We start from the raw sequence: 9,807 nt of genomic DNA, 5'->3' as shown, positions 1-9,807 counted from the left end.
AGGAATGGTACCCTGGGAACGCCCTGTCTAAGCCCCCCCCCAACCTGGAAGGAGCCATACATACAGTGCACACCCATCTGCTACAAATGAAATCACCAAGATCCAGTTTATATCTGCAGCTGATGCAAGTAGCAAAGGTTTTCCTGCACTGTACCACTTATGCTGGAAGGTTATGGGGTTTCAAAGGTGTCTTCTCTCACTTAACATTTGGCCTCCCTAGACCAACATTGTCTACTATGACTGGCAGCTGGGTGCCTAGATACAAACCCCATCAAGACAACAACTTGCAGTTTGAAGTGCACAGTCTAGCCAATTCCTAGACAGTTATTACATGGTATAAACTGGCCTTAGACCTACTAAATACACTGCTGGGGAGGGAACAATGTTTCCAGTTCCCTGGGGCTGAATCCCTCGTGAGTCCAATTACATTCGGCTGAAGAATCTCAGTGCAATAGATGAATGGATGGCCAGCACTGGTAACCGTCACGACAGCTGAGAAGCCTCTGCTATGCAGTGCACGAGAGTCCATTGCTCAGGTATAACCTGAGCACTTGTGGGATCCAGCCACAGGAAAGTGGCAAGGCCTCCAGCAATATCTGAATTAGGCCTCCTCAACACAGAGGAGAAGTAAGAGAGTAACATGAGGAAGAGAAAGGTGGTGGAGACCCTCTCCTAAACCAAATGATGGTGACCCACTGGGTACCTTCAGATGCCATCAAGGCATGGGACAAGGATGGGTTTCTCTGCCTAAAGTGGACCAAGCTTCATCCCTCTACCTGTAAGAACACCACAAGTGTGCAAAATGGAAGCATTGGGATGCGCTAGTCCCCCAGATGTTGGGTCTTGTTTTGGGCAGATGTTTATGCCCGGGGCATCACATGCAAGAGCACAGCTGTACCAGCATAAAGCAGACTCCACTGAGGACTGTCCCTCATTGCTAGATTCCCCGCCGACACAGGGTGGTCCATACCTAACTGCGGGAACATCAGAACTTCTTTTTGTGTTCTCCCAATGGGTTGTCACAATACTGCTCTGGTAGCAGTCAGACGTAAGGACTGGGCATGTGGGCTAGGCATCATTAGCGTGAGAAGGAATTATGTCATCGGTCCTCACCACATGGTTGCTACATTCACTGGAGGAGCAGGAGAATCAGTATAGGAGAGGGGGTTCCTACACTGTACAGGTGGCAATGGAACTGGTTGTGCAGGATAGCACATCAAACATAGAGTTATGTTGTGGAAGCAATGCCTGCTGCTTCAAGAACAGGAAGCTCTTTTGCTTACAGAGAGCCAGTTTGGTGTAGTGGTTAAGTGCGTGGACTCTAATCTGGGAGAACCGGGTTTGATTCCCCACTCCTCCACTTGCACCTGGCTAGATGACCTTGGGTAAGCCATAATTCTGGCACAGCTGTTCCTGAAAAAAAAGCAGTTTCTGTCCAGAGTTCTCTCATCCCCACCTACCTCACAGGGTGTCTATTGTGGGGAGGGGAAGGGAAAGGAGTTTGTAAGCCGCTCTGAGACTCCTTTGGGTAGTGAAGGGCAGGGTATAAATCCAATCTCCTCTTCTTCATCATCTTCTTCTTCTTTTTCTTCTTCTTCCCATTCCACATTTATTTGATGGGAAACTCTTCCTTAGGGGCATGATTAGAGGGTTTATATGGTTCCAGCATTGCACCAGATACAGTGATCTGCCTCTTCCAGAAACAAAGGATTGCAGTGAAGGAAAGGCGTTACAACATCAGCACATGGATAGAAACTGACTGGCAGGGGGGGAAAGATTTCTGGAGAAACAAATGCAGTGGGAGTATAACTCAGTCCATTGAGAAGGGCATGCTGGGAAGGACAGTTGTAAAGGGATTATCTGCACTCTGGAAATGCTTTGGCAGAGCAGCTTGGGAACTGGGATTGGGTTAGGGAATCCAGCCGTACCAGAAAATGAAGCCAAGGATGGTGGCTAAATCCTGCAGTCCTTGTGTAGAAGGGCCCCCTTTCTCTCCTTGTGCCGTGGGTGTGGCCCCAAATCCAAATCAGGCTTCTGCGGTGCCTGTGAAACACAGAATTTCTGAACATGCCTCTCTACCCAACCTGTAGACATCCCTGGGGGAAATGTAACGTGCAGTTAAGATATGCCACCACTTGGTTTTGTTACGAGAGCCACTTATCAAAATCAGCTGGGGGGGATAGATGAGTTGGGCCCCAAAACCTGGGTCTCCAGACCTCTGAAAAACAGTGGGGGGCACACTTTGGGAGAGGGGCATGGGAGGAGTGCGTCGTCATTTCTTGCTGCTTTCCACCCCCACCCTGCGCACATTTCTCCCCCAGTTGTTTTTTCTCCCCTTCCCCCCCCAAGACAAAAACACATCTAGCAACTGGGTTGAGAAATATGGCTCTGGAGGAGAGTTCAGGGAGGGGAGTTTGGAGTTCCACATCCTCCCCCTCTCTCAGCTTTTATGCTTCCAATCGCACCTGCAGAAACCTAGTTTGGTTTGCAGCTTACTAACCATGCTGTACCTGACCTGGCGGTGGCTTGCGGCCACCAGCTCCTGGGAAGTTAGAACAAGCCCTCCCTTCGGCCAGAGCAGGATTTTGTTTTCAGAGGTAAAGATGTAGGCTTAGATCTTATGCCTCTTATGCCTCTGTTCCACCAAATCTTCCTCCAATAGAGGAAGAGTTTTCTTCATCCAAGGAAGGCTTTCTCTATCAGGAAACCCCCCCCCCAAAAAACTCTCCATTGGAGGAAGGCTTGAAGGAACACTTAGCCTAGGATCCAGTTTAGCAGAAGGGAGTTATAGGATCCATCCTGCCATGCAACCTTATCTCCACTAACTTTCTCTACCTGTGCACAAAGCAAAGCATTCATTAGCCTATAGACCCAGCCAAATCTGAGAGTTTAAAAAGAAAAATCTGAAGCCTTGCTTCTGTTTTATATCTTGCTTGTATTTTATTTCCATTTTTTTAAAAAAGCAGTATGAATTACAATGTATGTCAGCAGCAGACCACCATCTCTGCCTAGAACTTCTACCACTCGTAGTAATATTAACTCAAGGTGCAGTATTTTAATAGCTTTTCTAACCATGTAAATTACAGTTGGTTCGCTGCATTCTCTAAGAGCCCCCCAGGAGCTCCAGTAGACATACTGTGTGGGATAGAAGTAAAACTGTACAGATGACTGCCAAACAGTACTATATTATTTACAGTAAAAACAAGCAACTAATGGCTGTCTAAATTCCTTTTTGTTCAACGTTCTGTGAATTATTGCTATTTCAGATGAGAACCAAGTTTATTACTCTCGATTTTAGATGCATTGAGATTTTATGGGGAAGGGGAGGGTTCATTCTGAAGTAAATTTCCTGAGTTTGTCATTCTTGGAGATTCTCCATTTTTAACAGTAGCAAAAAAAATTAATCTTTGTTAAAAAAAAAAAAAAGGAAGAAAGAAAGAGCGGACTACTTTTGGATTAGCCATAATGGATGTTGTCCATTACCATTGAACAGTCTTGTGGTCAAACAGTGGGGGAAGTATTTAGGAAGGGGAAATTGTATTCCTTGCTTGCTTTTGTTGCATAGACCTTGTGCCTTCTGATACCTGGATCTGCTTTGCTAAGTTGGAATCCCATTAGAGGGCTCATGGGAAGGAAACTGGCTTCCTTGCTCAGGAGAACAGGGTAACAAAAGGACATTCCCAATTACAGATTGAAAAAGTTAAAATGAGGGAAATCCCAATGCAGCCATGACCTAATTGTTTGTCATTATTGCTAAGTGACGTGCTACTTGGATAACCATGTACCCAGCTAACAGCGCGATGCTAAACAGAGTTACACCCTTCTAGGCCCATTGACTTCAATGGGATTTTAGTCCATTGACTCCATAGGAAGGACATAATTCTGCTTAGGGTTTTCGATGACGTGAATGAGAACCCAATTTTATTTTCAATGACGTGAATGAGAACCCAAGTCAGATGGGGGCATATTCCTGGAGCACACCCCAGTGTCCCACCTACCCATGATCTAGGGATCCCAAGTCCCCCCGGGGGGTAGGGAAACCCCCACCCCAGAGGCCCGTTCCCCGGCGCCACCGGATCAGGCTCCAGGGGGAACTCCACCCCGAGGTGCGTGTCACCCGGAAGTGACGCGGGCACGTCGGGCACGCTGGGGGCGGGGCCACGGCCATACAAGGGAAAACTCTATGGTTTTCCCTTGTATGGCCGTGGACCCGCCCCCAGCATGCCTGGCGTCCTCCCGTCACTTCCGGGTGACGTGCGTGCGGTGCGCACACAAGACGCCGGCCGGGAGCCCCCCGCTCCCGGCGAAGATAGACTTGGCAACCTTACCAGGATCTGAATCCACCGTGCCACAAGTTTTGTTCAGAGCACCTTTTCCCATTCTTAACCCAAATATTAGTCTCTAGAAATGGAGCTGGAGTGCTTGCTGGCCATGTATTTTTCCAGCTCCTGGAAACAGAGGCAGTCTTTGAGAGTTGTGCTGTTGGTGCCCTTGCCCAAGAGGAATTGGACCACTTTGAATTATAGGTTTGGAACTCAAGAACCAATTTGACAGCACCAAAACACACAGAGTGTTCTTTGTAAAGGGCACCTAGGTATAAAGTGAGAAGAGTTTTCTCTTCGGAACACAAAAAATGGAACAACCCTTTTCCACTTGCCCTATTTACATAAATTACAGAAGCATGACCAAAACTGAGTTCACATGCCTGCATTTTGTATTCAAGAACCAGTTCCCAAGATCATGCATCCTGTGATTTTAGGCGTCAGCAAAAGGTACACGAAAACACTAAAGGTTTGAACATGTGTCATGTGTGTGAAATTATCATGCGAACACTGGAAATTCAAAATAATTCCAGTTGATGCCTTTGTTGTGTAACCCCCCACCCCAAGGGTTGGATCCAACCAGTTTTTCTGCTGGTTAAAAAGGATTAAGAGGGTCCCCCTCTGACTACCTTAAATGGCTATGGGGTCCTCCATGTGAAAAAGCCATGTGGGTTGAGGGCTATACTAAGGAGGGGGAAACTGGATGTGACTGAGTGAAAAAGCTATTTGAATTCAGCCCATGAAGATTTGGCTTCAGCCATACAGATTACAAGTGTTTAGCTGGTTGACTTAATGAGCTCCCAGAAACCGGTTTTTTAAAAAAATAAGAATCAGATACAAAGGAACAGAAAGCATTTATATCTCCTCAAAGCCATTTGCAGTGAATGTTAATGCTGCTTTTTCAGGGACCACAGGTTAGATCCAACCAATTTTTCTGCTGGTGAAGAAAACAGGAGATGGTCCCCTTTGAACACCAAAACAGAATCTATGCTGGGATGGGAACTGTAGAAAAGGAGGGGGGGAATCGGGTGAGATGGAATGAAAAAGTTGGCTGGGATTCAACCCCATGAGTCCAAGGTCATTTATCCATGTGATATATGTGAGATTTGGCAGAGGACTGATACAACTGTCCTGCCACCTATACAACACCGAGAAACGGCAGAGCCACAGAGCGGCAGAACGATCAGCAGGCTTCTAGGATAAATGGATTTGCGTAAATGCCATGCACTATAAATATTTTGTAGCATCCATAGGCCCTGTGGGGCTGGAAAGTACTGGAAAGTCGCAGCTGACTTATGTGACCCCACAGGGGTTTCAAGGCAAGAGATGAACAAAAGTGGTTGGCCATTGCCTGCCTCTACAAAGCAACCCTGGACTTCCTTGGCAGTCTCCCATCCAAGTACTAACCAGGGCCGACCCTGCTTAGCTTCCAATATCAGGCTAGTTTGGGACATCAAGGTCAGTCCATGGGCCCTGTAGGTGAGCCTTATTATTATTTTATTTTTGGTCTGTCGATCCTGTATTTCAGATGACCCGGAGGCAAGACAGTTTAAAGGAAACATCCTCTGCCTTAGTTCGGGGTCAGGCCGGGTCATGACTAAAAAGCTTTGCTGTCTTGGCCAACCCACTCACTGTACCTTAAATAGGTGCATGAAGACTACCTGTGTAGAATAGGGAAGGATGGGGTGCAACATGTAGGATCCAGATAACTTGATCTTAGAGTGCCAAACCTGAATATTACTAAACAGACAACTCTCAAACTCTAGTTCTGCCCTAAACTATGGGATGAAAGAGTGATTTTCTTTCTTTCTTTCCTTCCTTCCTTCCTACCTTCCTTCCTTCCTACCTTCCTTCCTTCCTACCTTCCTTCCTTCCTACCTTCCTTCCTTCCTACCTTCCTTCCTTCCTACCTTCCTTCCTTCCTACCTTCCTTCCTTCCTACCTTCCTTCCTTCCTACCTTCCTTCCTTCCTACCTTCCTTCCTTCCTACCTTCCTTCCTTCCTACCTTCCTTCCTTCCTACCTTCCTTCCTTCCTACCTTCCTTCCTTCCTACCTTCCTTCCTTCCTACCTTCCTTCCTTCCTACCTTCCTTCCTTCCTACCTTCCTTCCTTCCTACCTTCCTTCCTTCCTACCTTCCTTCCTTCCTACCTTCCTTCCTTCCTTCCTTCTTTCCTTTAAAATAAAAAGAATCTTAGGGAGCATCATGTAGCCAAAACTAGTAGCCATAATAACTATCCAAGACCGGGAAGGGCTCTTGACCGTTTGCCCCCTCAAAGCCATGTTGGAAACAGATGTTTGGACCCAACCAGGGGGGGGGGTTGCTGGTAAAAGGGGGGCACCCTCTGAAAATCCAAAAGGCTATGCTGGGGATCATGGGACCTGCATGGACAAAAGCCATGTAGGACTGGAGCTGTAGTAAGGAGGAGAAGTTTGGTGAGACTGAGTGAAAAAGCTGACCGGATCCAACCCAGGATACTGAGCATTTGATCTAATGCAACAAGGCAGTTCTTATATCAAGATTTTTTTTTCTTTATCTGCATGACTCAAGAGACTTCAGGTACTGCAAAAATTACTCCCATGAGGCTTTTCCCTTCAAACTCTCCTCACACCACATACGTTTCCAGAGCTTCCCTGGGCATTGTGCTCTGGAACGGCCCCTGATTCCCCAGACACACTGAGCACTAGGGAGCACTGATTGATGTCCAATCCACACGCTCCACTTGTGCTGCTTAGAGCTGTTCTCCAGTGGATGGCTTTCCCTTCAGTATTAAGGCTGTCCACCATAATCTGGGCTTAGTTGGAATGCCAGTCTGTTGGAATCAGTCCATTTCAGTCCAAGGCACACTGTTGAGAGACGCTGTCTGGGTCCAACAAGGTGAAGGAGGGGACAGTGGAGAATTCAGTCACGTGATGTCAAAATGCCACCCATTAACAGATCTCACTGACAACCCAGTTGAATTAAAACAAATTATTATTCATCCATCCATAACCTGCACATATTTTAACCTATGAATCTTTGTCTATATAAATATTGTATTAATAGGTTTAGAAAGCCTACAACTTTTTTTTTTCAATTTCAATGATTTTTTTCTGTATCTAAAATAAACAAAAAAATGTTTTTATATGGTAAGCACATAAAACCTTCTGGCACGTAGGAAAGCCGAATGAAAATGTTCCAACCATTTCTTTGTGTGTAAAGAAATGAAAGGCTTACTCCTCTTTTGAAAGGTATTTTGGACAAATGAATCTAATTCTTTCCTCCCTCACTTTTTATTGGTGCTGAAAGGAATTAATGGATGATGCAAATGATATAATAAAAATATAAGGCTGAAAAAAAACCCCTTCTGTTTGGATTCTGTGGACAGGATTCTACTGCAAAGTATGGGAGGGGAGGGGGGGTCACTCCTTATAAATTAGGTGATGCTTCCACATTACTTCTTATTTGGAGTAGATCTCTGGAGGCTTCAAGGACACACTAGGCCTCAATTTGCTTTATAATGTACCATAGAATTTGCGTTGCCAGACCCAGCACAGGTGGGAACATGGGGGGGGGGCACTTCCCTGGAAGTGACTTCAATCCTGTCTAGGGATCACTGGAAACTCTATGGTAAACCAAAGAGTTTTTGTGATTCCTAGAGAAGCGTGATGACACTTTAGGGTTTACCCAGGAAGTTATGTCACTCCATTAGCCCAACATCTATTTTTAAGAAATGGTTGCACCACCATTCTGGAGAACTGACAACTCTTCACAGACGTGGGGGGTTATCTCCTGTTGGGAGACTGGCTGGCAACCTGACACAGAATAAGGTTGCAACCCTGACCTCAGCAACTACTGGGGGCTTTCAGGGATCAGAATCCTTGAAAAAATAGCAACAGAAGTGACATCACAGCTACCCCATGATGCTCTAGGGATTGGTATTCTTGCCCCAGAGTCCTTCTCAGGTACCACAGAGATATAACCTGTGCTTGGCAAGTTGTATGAAACTTCTGGATTGCCCAGTCCTGTTATCATATTTCCCCTTCCCCTTCCTCCAAGGAGCTCACGGTGGTGAAGACAGCTTTCCCCTCCTGCCTTTTATCTTCACAACAATCCCGTGGGGTGGCTTATGCTAAAGTCGAAGCGTACTGACCTGGCAGGGGAGACACCTTGACCTTGATCTAAGGCAGAGGCAAGGAACCCAACTTGGAAGAGTCAGCACAGTTTTCAATCTCTGGCCAAATTATTTAGACTGAAACATTATTATTTATTTATTTCATTTCTATACCACCCATAGCCAAAACTCTCTGGGCAGTTTGCAACAAAATTTACGGCAGGTTCTGGGTTCAAGTCCCTATAGGGCCTGACATCATCTATTCTGGGATGATCAGGGGTCATTTCCTGCAGGAGCGCACAGGAGTGGAGCTCCAGCAGTAAAGAGCCCAGGGGGCGGGCACATGCAACAAGCCCCACCCCCTGCTCCCAGCAGCCCTCAGTCAGAGCAAGAAGCAGCCAGGTAAGCTGCAGAGCCCCCCCCCCAAAACAGTCCAGTGGCACCTTTAAGACCAAGTTTTATTCAGGTACAAGCTCTCCCTCCTCTGCGAGGACAGATCTGCACGTCCCCCCCCCCAATAGCTAGCAATCCAAAACAGTCCAGTGGAGCCTGAGCGGTGGGTGTTGCCTTCTGACACACTTCCGGTGATGTCAGGGGGTGTGGCATATGCAAATGAGTTATGCTAATGAGTTATGCTAATGAGCTCCTGCACCTCTTTTTCTACGAAATGACCCCTGGGGATGATGAGTTAACTGGTCGAGGTGATCTCAAAGGGAAAGGGTCAGACATTTTTTAAGGAGACCAAAGGTCACAGAGGGGAAATGTGCATAGTGAAAGTGCTGGGAGAAGGAAACAAAGCTATAGCGGTAGATGCCTCCAAACGTGGGGGACGGTTCCCTGTTTTGCTGTCATGGCCGCAGTGAACACAAAGCTGAGAGCCTCCACCCAGAGATTGTATCCATCTTTACCTCTCGCACCCAACATTCCTCCATCCCCTTCAGGATTTTTCCTTTCCTTGCTTGCAAGCAGTACTACTGATTAAAAATATACAAGCAAAATACCCACTGTGGCAGTGAGAAGAACAAGGAGGAATTAGTACCAAATGTGGGGGGGGGGGAGGGAGGTGTGGAAATGCAAACCTTCCCATTAGGATTGCCAGATCCCCCAGAGGAGGTGGAGGTCCCTCACTTACAGGCCCTGCCCCCCCCAGCTGCCAATCAGCTAGCTGGCAGGGGGGACTTACCAGTAGAAAGAAGGTGGCCTAGGCAACATTGCTGGTGTTGCACAGGAAGTGACATCATGATGCCAGCGACTTCTGGACAACACTCTGGTATTTGGGCAAAAACTCTATAGCAGAAGCCGGTTTTCCCATACAGTTTTTGCCCAAATACCAAAACCTCACCCAGAAGTCACTGGCATGATGACATAACTTCTTGTGTGATGCCAGTGACA

Source organism: Gekko japonicus, unplaced genomic scaffold (genome assembly GCF_001447785.1).
Source record: "Gekko japonicus isolate JY-2015 unplaced genomic scaffold, Gekko_japonicus_V1.1 scaffold815, whole genome shotgun sequence".
Lineage (NCBI taxonomy): Eukaryota > Metazoa > Chordata > Lepidosauria > Squamata > Gekkonidae > Gekko > Gekko japonicus.
This window is presented reverse-complemented; position numbering follows the sequence as displayed.